This window comes from Phocoena phocoena, chromosome 17 (assembly GCF_963924675.1).
Source record: "Phocoena phocoena chromosome 17, mPhoPho1.1, whole genome shotgun sequence".
Taxonomy (NCBI): Eukaryota; Metazoa; Chordata; class Mammalia; order Artiodactyla; family Phocoenidae; genus Phocoena; species Phocoena phocoena.
In genome coordinates this window covers 52,268,406-52,278,826 of record NC_089235.1, presented here as the reverse complement: position 1 = coordinate 52,278,826, position 10,421 = coordinate 52,268,406, and the positions used below count along the sequence as shown (strand labels likewise).

Genomic DNA, 10,421 nt, shown 5'->3' with positions numbered 1-10,421 from the left:
TCTAAACTCTCCAAAATTGATCTTCTATGAACCCTTCAGTAAATTGTTAGAGGTTACATTTCACTAAATGAGAGCATAAACCAAGAAAGAAAAGATATAGGATATTAGGAAAGAAAAGATACAGGCTATAGAAAAAATATAGGATATTGGAAAAAGTCAAACTAATCTAGGAAAGATTTCTTTAAGAAAGATGAAATTGGTAGAATACTTAATATGTCTGGATGTATTTAGAGGGATATAAACAACTAAAAGTGATTGAAATTGAATTATATATTTGAGTATACATATATATTAACCAAAGGATTATGTATATAAAATCACTAATCAAAGAAAAAAAAGACAATGAACTCTAATGAAAGGAAAGTAAAATTAATCCTATATATTATGTGGCTCAGCAGGAAATGTTGTTTACCTAGGTATAACAATGCAAACCTTGAATGTTAATCTAACTTAACATGATGTAACTATATTGGAGGAAGAGAGCACAGGGAGCAAATATATAGGTGGGGGAATAGAGATACAGGCAGTAGGGTGAATGGTTTTATTTATTTATTTATTTTTTCCAGTTACCTTGGAGTTTATTTAAACTAAGAGAAAAAGGTCATAATGTTTTCATGCAATACATACTTCATTCTTTAAATAACAATTGTGAAAAATAACAGAAAGAATTAAGGAATGCTGTATTTGTGATCCATGCAAAACACCAACATTTTGGGTTATACATAATTTAAAGAAATGTCCCAAATACTTCTCAAAATACTGTAGTAGCCAATACATAGAGGCATGCCTTAGGTGGCCATAGGAATGCAGTTTAGAAAATAAAGAAAAAACTCACACTGTAACTACTCAATTTCTTCAAAGTCACTGAGCAAGAAAAGCAACAATGAACTTCCATACCGCCTTTACATAACTTCTTTACAGTACCTTGACTTAAATCCAAGAGCGAAAGTTGACTCTCCTCCTCTATTTTTGGTAAACAGCTGCATGGTAAACTTAGACAACTTTTCCCCCGGATTTTACCTGGGAGTGGCCTTTTAAATTTTTTATTTAAAAGAGGGCAGGTTTGGCACTTTTATGCTGATGTCACAAATGTTAATATTTCTTGGGATCTCAGGAAGATTCATATTCTTTACAGCTGATACAGCACTGGCTGGAGCTCCCGCTAAGCCAGCCTCAGATTTCTCTAGTTTATTATGTGCATCAATTTGTTTAACAGTCTCATTCATGTTGGTCTCCAATACCATTCCCCCCACATCACCATGTCTGCAAGAATATTGTGAACCTTGTCTACATGGAAAATTAAATCCAGTTCACAGAGGTTTTCAAAACACTTGTCTAATGTTTCCACAAATACTTGAATTAGATATAAAATGCCAAGTTCACTTAATGAAGAATCCACACAGAAGACAAAATATAATGTTGCATAATGTCTATAAATCAGTTTGTTGTCAGATCCTGCAATTAATAATCCTTCTTCTAGGAAATTACAGCATTTTCATCTCTCTTAGATACCAAATGGAATGTCTCCCTGATGATTTGCTGTTGTGTATCTTCACTGTAGGGCTGGTAGAACTTGGAGAGCCGCGGCTTCCCTTGGTTGTTAAAGATGAGGATCGCCTTGATCATGGCTGAGCAGGGCGGACCGGGTGGGAGCTGGGGGCCAGGGTGGGGGCAGGCGCGCGAGCCTCGCCTCGGGATCTCGCTGGCGATCCTTCCCCACCGGGTGAACGGTTTTAAACAAATACATATGCTAAATACTCATCTGGACAGAGATGACATGAGATAAAATCTACACGATGTAGCAATAAAACCAAGTTATTTAGAACTATTCAGGTAAATTTTAAATAGTGAAAAGAAATAAAATGATTGCTTCTGGGAATTAGAAAACAGAGGAGCAGTAAGGGAGAGGGAAGTGTTGCTTCAAAGAATCACTTAACTCTTTAAGTTTACTATGTGCATGCGTATCTTATATAAAAATTTTAAATATAAAGAAATTAAGAATGGAAAAAGAAACAGCTAGCTAGCTAGCTTAAGATTCTTCATAATTATAATTTTGATATTGTCTATGGCCATACCACCCTGAATGTGCCCAATCTTGTCTAATAATTTTGATGTTATCCTCTTCTCTGATGAAAAGCAAGAGGAAGGCAGTTGGCTTTTACAAAGAGGTTACCATTTTGAGCAAATGATGTAAATGGTACTCTAAAGCGAGGTGAAGAATGAACGTATAGATGCATTGAAATTGTCTGCATCTGTGTGTGGAGAGGGAGGGCAAAAGCCCTAGGGACATGGACTGTCTAACTAAAAGTGTAATATTCCTATCAGTAGTTCCTGATGAAATAGATTAAAAAGATAGACACAAAGTGAGGTAATATTTAATAATTTGCAGGGTTCCTAGAAACATTGTTCAATATTAATTTTTAAGTCTACACTGCCACATATTTCTTTGATATTTAACTTGAATTGAGTTGAATCCAGTGAAAGGTCAAATATGTGAGTCCCATTATTTTGTTTGGTCACACATTGATAAGACAGTATTTCTGTACAAATTTGTTTACAAATTTTGTGATATTATTATGATTTTCCTTAAAATCAAGCAAGTTGTAAAAAATGATTTATAGATGTTTATAATAGAGCTTCCTACTAAAGACAGCACTTGGCTTTTCTGGCATATTTTTCAAAACTTTAATGATTAAATAGTTCTTAAAAATGAAATATATGTATATATATATCCTCAATTCTCAATAAAAAAGTAGAAAATATTTATATATGATACCCTCAATTCACAATAAAAAAGAAAATATTTTATTTTTAGGAACTATATATATATAAAATCATTTTAAGAAGTTATCAAACACCATTCACATTTATCATTTAAAAAGAATGATTATTTTGCCTACTCTAGCCTTAAAAGATCCAGGGGGAAAATACAAAAACTGTTCTTATATTTTGGCAATTTTCTTACTTAAGTAAGGTGTTAGTTATATTGGTGGTGTGATATATTGATTAATAAGATATTTTAAAATCTTTTAAAAAAAATTTAGAGTTCTTTTGAAATTCAGAGAAGTTCAAAATAATTTGTCTATATTATATATGTGTGTGTGTATTTATATAGACTCTGATTAGAATTGTCTTTTGATGTTAGTTAGTTCTTTCTTAGCTTTTGTTCAAATAGGAAATTGAAGAACAGAATGGTTTAATGGCTCCCTAATTCTAATATGACACAGCTGATTGGTGAAAAAGCAGTGGTCTCCTGATCCTCAATCCCATTCTACTTCTATGACACCAGTAGTGAAGGAAATCCAATTTTTGATAATTATGAATATAAATGAAGAATTTAAGAAGCATGATCTAGTTATGATGATGAGAACAGAAAGGAAATAAAAGACTTACAAATTATTTGATTAGATTTGGGAGAGAAAAGATTCATTGAGGAAATAGCAAAAGTTTGGTAAACTTTGTAAATGTTGGAAATATATTCCCATCAGATTTCCTATATATATATTTAATTATAAATAGAGTAGTATCTATAAAAATAGCGCTCCTCACTCTTCAGTCTGTGCAGCATGGGAAGACAGAACTCTAGAAGAAAGCCACAATCCTACTGGTCTAAGAATTTAGAGAACTGAGTTTGGGACTGCCTGAACAACTAAAAATCTAGGGGGAAATCCCCAAAAGGAAGGAGCTTCTGGGTGAGAAGACACAAAATCTCTATCTAAGCTCCCCTCAAACCGTTGGCTTACTGCCTCAACTATGAACGTGCCAGTGAGAATCTAAGGAACCTAGCTGAAAGTAACATCTGGGGAAGCCTCCAAGAAATAAACAGAGATTTTAGCTGCTATCTACCACAGGTAAGACACACTTTGGAGATTAAATCCAACTAAGTTAGAAGGGCTTGATAAACACCTTGGGCTTTCCATAAAGTTAGGAATAAAGACTACATCACAAAACTAAAACATAGAGCTGCCCAAACAAAATAAAAACCAAGCCTCCCCAAGTTGAAGGCAACCTGTCTGTAATTTAACTACTTGTTAGAACAACACTTTTCAGAGGAAGATTCAGAGATTCTGCAATGTATTACCCTCAGCATAACAATAAAAAAATTACTAGAAATGGGAAAATGTGACTTATAGTCAATAGAAAGAGACCAACAAAGGACATAGGTGTTAGATTTGGCAGAGAAGGACTTTAAAATAACTGTGATAAATATGTTGAAAAGTCTACAAGAAAAGATGGATATAACATATAAAGAAATGGGTAATGGGGAATAAATATTGGAAAAGGTAAAATGAAACTGTCTTTATTCACAGACAACATGATTCTACACGGTTCTTCAAAAATCTATTAGGGTCAATAAGTAAATTCAGCAGTTGTAGGATATAAAGTCAGTATTTCTATATTGTTTCAACAGACAATTGGAAGGTAACATTTAAAAATAAATATGTTTTATAATAGTGTCAAAAAACATTAAATACCTAAGAATAAATTTAAGGAAAGGTGTAAAATATCTCTACTTTGAAAGTCACAAAATTGTAGAAAGACAGACCTAAATGAATAAGATACACCATACTTTGTTGCAAGACAATATTATAAAAATGTCATTTCAGCCGAAATTGATCTATAGAATCAATGTACTTCCAACTCTTAATGCTTTTTTGTTGTTGTTGCTGTAAATTGATAGTGTAACATGAAATGTTATATGGATATACAAAGGACTAGAATGGCCAAGATAATCTTGAAAAAGAAAACAAGTTTTTGTTTTTTTTTAATTGGAGTATAGTTGCTTTACAATGTTGTGTTAGTTTCTGCTGTACAATGAAGTGAATCAGCTATTAAAAAAAAAAAAGAAAACAACTTGGAAGACTTAGGTTACCTGATTTTAAGACTTAATATAAAACTACAGTAACTAGGACAGTGCATTATTGGTGTAAGAAAAGACAAATAGATTGAACAGAGGAGAGAATCGAGAATTAGGCCCACCTCCATAACTTCAGCTAACTGAAAAGGATGCCAGAAACTCAATGGGGAAAAGAAAATATTTTCAAAAATGGTGCTAGATGTATCCTGACATGTACATCCCAACATATTTAAAAATTAACCTGAGTTGGACTGAAAATCTAAAAATAAAAGCCGAAACTATAAAATCCATAGAAGGAAGCATAAAGAATATCTTTGTAATCATGCAGTAGGCAGAGATTTCTTGGTGTCTAAAAAAGCAATAACCATAAAAGAAAAAAATGATATACTGGACTTTATCAAAATTAGAAACCTGTTCATCAAAAGGCACCTTTAAGGAAAATGAAAAAGTCACATACTCCCCACTGAGGCCTAGTGAAATTATATTATATAGCTTATATATAATAGAAATATGATTTTAACCCAGATCTCTTGAATTTGAATCCTTGCAGAACAAAATATAAATATGATAAAGCTTGACACTGCAAAAATACAGAAATTGAGGCTTAAAAAATGGGCAGGAAAGGTGGAAGTGTGAATAGTAATGTTAGTGTCATCTTATTAACACAAAAAGTGAAAAGAGGGTTGGCAGTTGATGCAATAGACAATAGAAATTTCAGTACTAATAAGAACCTACTGTATAGCACAGGGAACTCTACTCAGTACTCTGTAATGGCCTACATGGGAACAGAATATAACAAAAGAATATATATATATATATATATATATATATATATATATATATGTGTGTGTGTGTGTATATATATATAACTGATTCACTTTGCTGTACACCTGAAACTAACACAAAATTGTAAATCAACTATATGCCAATAAAAATTAAAAAAAAAAAAAAGCACATACTTTTTCCCTACCTTGGGAATGATGGTTCTCTTTGCTTGTACTGTCCACAGAATAGGATGATAGCCTCATCTTCCTGCAATAGTACCATAGAAATTATAGTTCTTTTAAGATACATTTCACAGAGGAGACCACAGTTAATTTGTACTTTATGACTTTTTTCACCAATTTGAAATAATTAGTGTTTATCATGAATGTGATGTTTATGCCTTTTTTATTCAACTAGGAGCCAAGTACTTTGTCAACAGCTTTAAGGTGATGGATGTGATAATTAACTAAATGGGGGAAATCTTTTCATAATATATACATATATCAAATCATCACAATGTACACTTTAAATATATTACAAATATGTCAATTATACCTCAAAGCTGAAAAAAAATAACAAATAAAAAAAACAAAAAAATAAGTAAGTAACCATTAGAAATGAAAGTAATAATAGGATTATTAAAACTGGTAGGAAGAAAAGACAAGTAGCAAGTAACATGGGTGGACTAAATTCTTACCTTTATAGCTGGGAATCAACAGATAATATCCAAAGTCGATATATCAAAATATAGCAGTGAAACATAAACAATTTAACCTCTGAAAAACTGATTTAAGGATGGGAGGAAGGAATTTGCTTTACATGTTGTGTCCATTCTCTAATATATGACTTTTCCATAATGTGTATTTATTGCATTATTTTTAGATAGAGAGATAAATAGAAAGATAATAGAAAAGGAGGGAGGGAGGGAGGAAAACCAACATACCTAGAGGTTATCACTGCATAGTGAGATTTCAGATGATTTCTTTCTTCACTACACCAGTCAGTAGCTAACAATATTTTTATAACTGTAAAAAGAAAATAAAGTTGTTTTCCCTTTGAAAAACAGAAAATCTCAAATAAAAATCAACCTTGTTGAGGTACTTTGTTGCCTACTGGAAAATAACATCTGGTAGTGTTGGAACTATCTGGTGGGAAAACACTTTTCAGAATGTCAAAGTGTTATTAACTTCTTGGTTTGCATCACGATATTACACTGAATGCAAACCACTGTTGTTTCAGTTGATAAAGTCTGGAGAGTCCTTAGCCTCAAAGTGCCAGGTAGACTGAAGAATAGTTGCCTACTAGTCAAGCAGAAAGTTCTCACAATAATATTGATAGAATTACTGTCAAATGACATTGAGTTCTTTGCAATTACTGAGGGAGTAAAGAAATCCTAAAAATACTGCTATGGCAGTGTCTTTTCAATTTGTACTGACATAAGCTCTTTTGGAATTCTTCTCTAAGATTAAGTCTACACCCATAATTATATCATCCTGTATGCAGAAATGTCATTTTTGCTCAGTTCTTATAACTTGTTTACAGGCCTGGAAGAGCAATAGCTAATGGTGATGTCCAGAGCCATCTGTCACTTAGATACCAAAACCTGTTTTAGTGCTCCCACTAGAGCTGTGGTGCTGGTTCATCGATGTCCTAAATTAGGTGTGTAGAGAAAAAATTACATGCCATAGGAATGCGTTTTATAGCAAACAGTATTGTTTTAGAAACTAGTCATCAGGTTATCTTGACCATTGTACATGTAGCACATCTGGGAATTATTCTTGGGAAAACATTGGGTAGAAGCTCTCGCTTACTAGTAGCTTGGACTTTATCTGACTACTGCAAAGACTGGAAAAAAATAAAGCACATGTCAAGATCCAGTGTATTATTTACCAAAATTAATTCCATGATAGATAATGTCAAAACCTTGATCAAGAATCCCTATTGATTTTTTAAGATTATATTAATAGGTTATGGTAGACTTTTTCACAAATGCCACCAAACTGTTTCCAATTTCCCTACTGCTTTATTCATAACTATGGGTCAGATATTTGCAATAAATCTTCTGCTGTATGTGTGTGCAATTTTTTTAGTTAAATTTAGGATTATCTAGGATCTTGCTTAAATAAATATAGTGAAGGAGTTAAAAGCAAGGATTTTGAAGTCAGACAGACCTGGGGTCTGAATCCTTTAAGCTGGATTTTCTACATGACCCTCATCAACATATTCAGTGTGAACCTCAATTTTCTCATGTATAAAAAGGAATGAAAGCACAACTCAGAGAGTTATTGTAAAATTAAATACGAAAATTTATATGTCATCTACTGCAGTCGTCTGCACATTGGACTCTCGTGGGGAGCTTTGAAAAGTCCTCCTGGTCCCTGTGTCCCATTCCAAGAGATTGTGATTTAATTGGTCATGGGTGTGGCCTGAACTTTGAAATTTTTTAAAGGTCTCTAGGTGATGCTAATATACAGATAAATTAGGAAACCACTGACTTAGAGCATTACAATATCTACATAAAGTTCATATGGCCTAAGTGTTTTATAAACATTATGAAACTTAATATTTATAATAATCCTAAGAGGCAGACACCATATTATCCCCAATTTCTAGACAGGGTTTAGAGATATTTGATAAAATAAGGCCAGATAACTAGTACAAAGCAGAATCAATATTTAAACCCTGTTTGCCTAAATTCAAGGTCCAAGCACTCAGTTATAACACAACCTAGCCCTAAGCAAGTTTCCTATTCATAAATTTCCCAATGCAAGTGAGGTATAGCATATTGACAATCTCAGTTTTGAAAAAAAAAAAAAGAAAAACAAAAATCTCTTCAGAGTTGTATTAGTAAGTACCCAATAAATCATAGAAGCAACTGTTTTATCACATCTCCCAATGGTCTCAAGCAAATGGTCAGGCTGAAAGGATGGTAAAGACCACTGAAAATTGTTGCAGGAAATTGGACAATAAGATTAGATGTGTTTCTCATCATTCCACATTAGACAGTAGATGTTAGTCCTGTCTAACTTTTTAATAGGAATTTGCATGAAAACTCACTCCAGCTTCCTTCTAAATGCATCAAGATTTCAAAATACAAAGATGTCTTTTGGAAGTTATACTCCGCACTTAATTTTCACTTATCTATACAATAGTTAATACTTGTAAAGAACTGAACTAATGTAGCTTTCAGCCACATAATTGAAACATGGTCTGTGTTCAACAAAACTAAGATACAAGCGAAGTGATAAAGCATCAAACGTATTAACTGTGAGCATATCCCTCAAGCATCAGTTCTGAACTGGAGTTTTTACTCCATCTTCTCAGACCAGAATTAGTGAAAAGCATCTTTAAACACGACTATTCTCTGCCATAACATTACTTGGTTGTCTGAGTAACCAACTGAAAAAGAGGAACAAAGTTAGAAGACAAATGCTATCTGACTTCAAAATTTATTATAAAGCTACAGTGATTAAGACAGTGCAATATTGGCATAGGAAGGCAAATAGATCAATGGAAAAGAGTAAAGAGCCCCTTTGTGACCACCTAGAGGGGTGGGATAGGGAGCGTGGTAGGGAGACGGAAGAGGGAGGGGATATGGGGGTGTGGGGATATGGGGATATATGTATACATATAGCTGATTCACTTTGTTATACAGCAAAAACTAACACAACATTGTAAAGCAATTATACTCCAATAAAGATGTTAAAAACAAAAAGAAGAGCAAGCCCAGAAATAGACCCACACATGTATAGACAACTGATTTTTGACAAAGGTGTAAAGGCAATTCAGTGGAGAAAAAAATAAACTTCTCAATAAATGATGCTGAAACATTTGAAAATACATATGCAAAAAACAGAGAACTTCTATCCATACCCCTTACAATACACAAAAACTAACTCAAAAAGGATCTTAGATATAATGTAAAAATCTAAAACTATGGAACTTCTTAAAAAAAACAACATAGGAGAAAATCTTTGAGACCTTGGATTTAGACAAATATTTCTTAAATACAACACCAAAAGTAGAATCCATAAGAAGAAAACAATAAATTGGACTTCATCAAAATTTTAAATTTCTGTTCTTCAAAAGATACTGTTAAGAGTGTGAAAAGGTAATCCACAGACCAGGAGAAAATATTTGCAAATCATATACGGAACATGGTGCTTATATCCAGAATATTAATGAACTCTTAAAACTCAACAATTGGGCTTCCCTGGTGGCGCAGTGGTTGAGCGTCCACCTGCCGATGTTCGTGCCCCGGTCCGGGAGGATCCCACATGCCGCAGAGCGGCTGGGCCCGTGGGCCATGGCCGCTGAGCCTGCATGTCCGGAGCCTGTGCTCTGCAACGGGAGAGGCCACAACAGTGAGAGGCCCGCATACCGCAAAAACAAAACAAAGCAAAAAAAAACCCTCAACAATAAGAAAACAGCACAATTTTTTAGAAAGGGAGCAAAGTATTTGAACACACTTCATCAAAGAGCTATATGAATAACAAATGAGCAAATGAAAATGTGCTCATTATCATTAGTCATTAGGTAAGTGCAAATTAAAACCACAAGAGGATACCGCTACACACCTAACACAATGGCTAAAATTAAAACTGACCATACCAAGTGTTGGTGAGGATGTGAAACAGCTGAAATTCTCATTCACTGCTGGTAGAAACTGAAGTGGTTCAGCCACTCTGGAAAAAAGTTGGACAGCTTCTTAAAGAGTTAAACACAATCTACTATGTGATCCAACCATTCAACATCTACATATTTATCCAAGAGAAATGAAAACATAGGTCCATACAAA

At 33.5% G+C, this 10,421-nt stretch overlaps 1 pseudogene; it reads right to left on the bottom strand.

Moving 5' to 3' along the window:
* Positions 1 to 1,043: 1,043 nt before the first annotated feature.
* On the bottom strand, positions 1,044 to 1,626 carry LOC136136993 (AP-3 complex subunit sigma-1 pseudogene; annotated as a pseudogene).
* Positions 1,627 to 10,421: the final 8,795 nt, after the last annotated feature.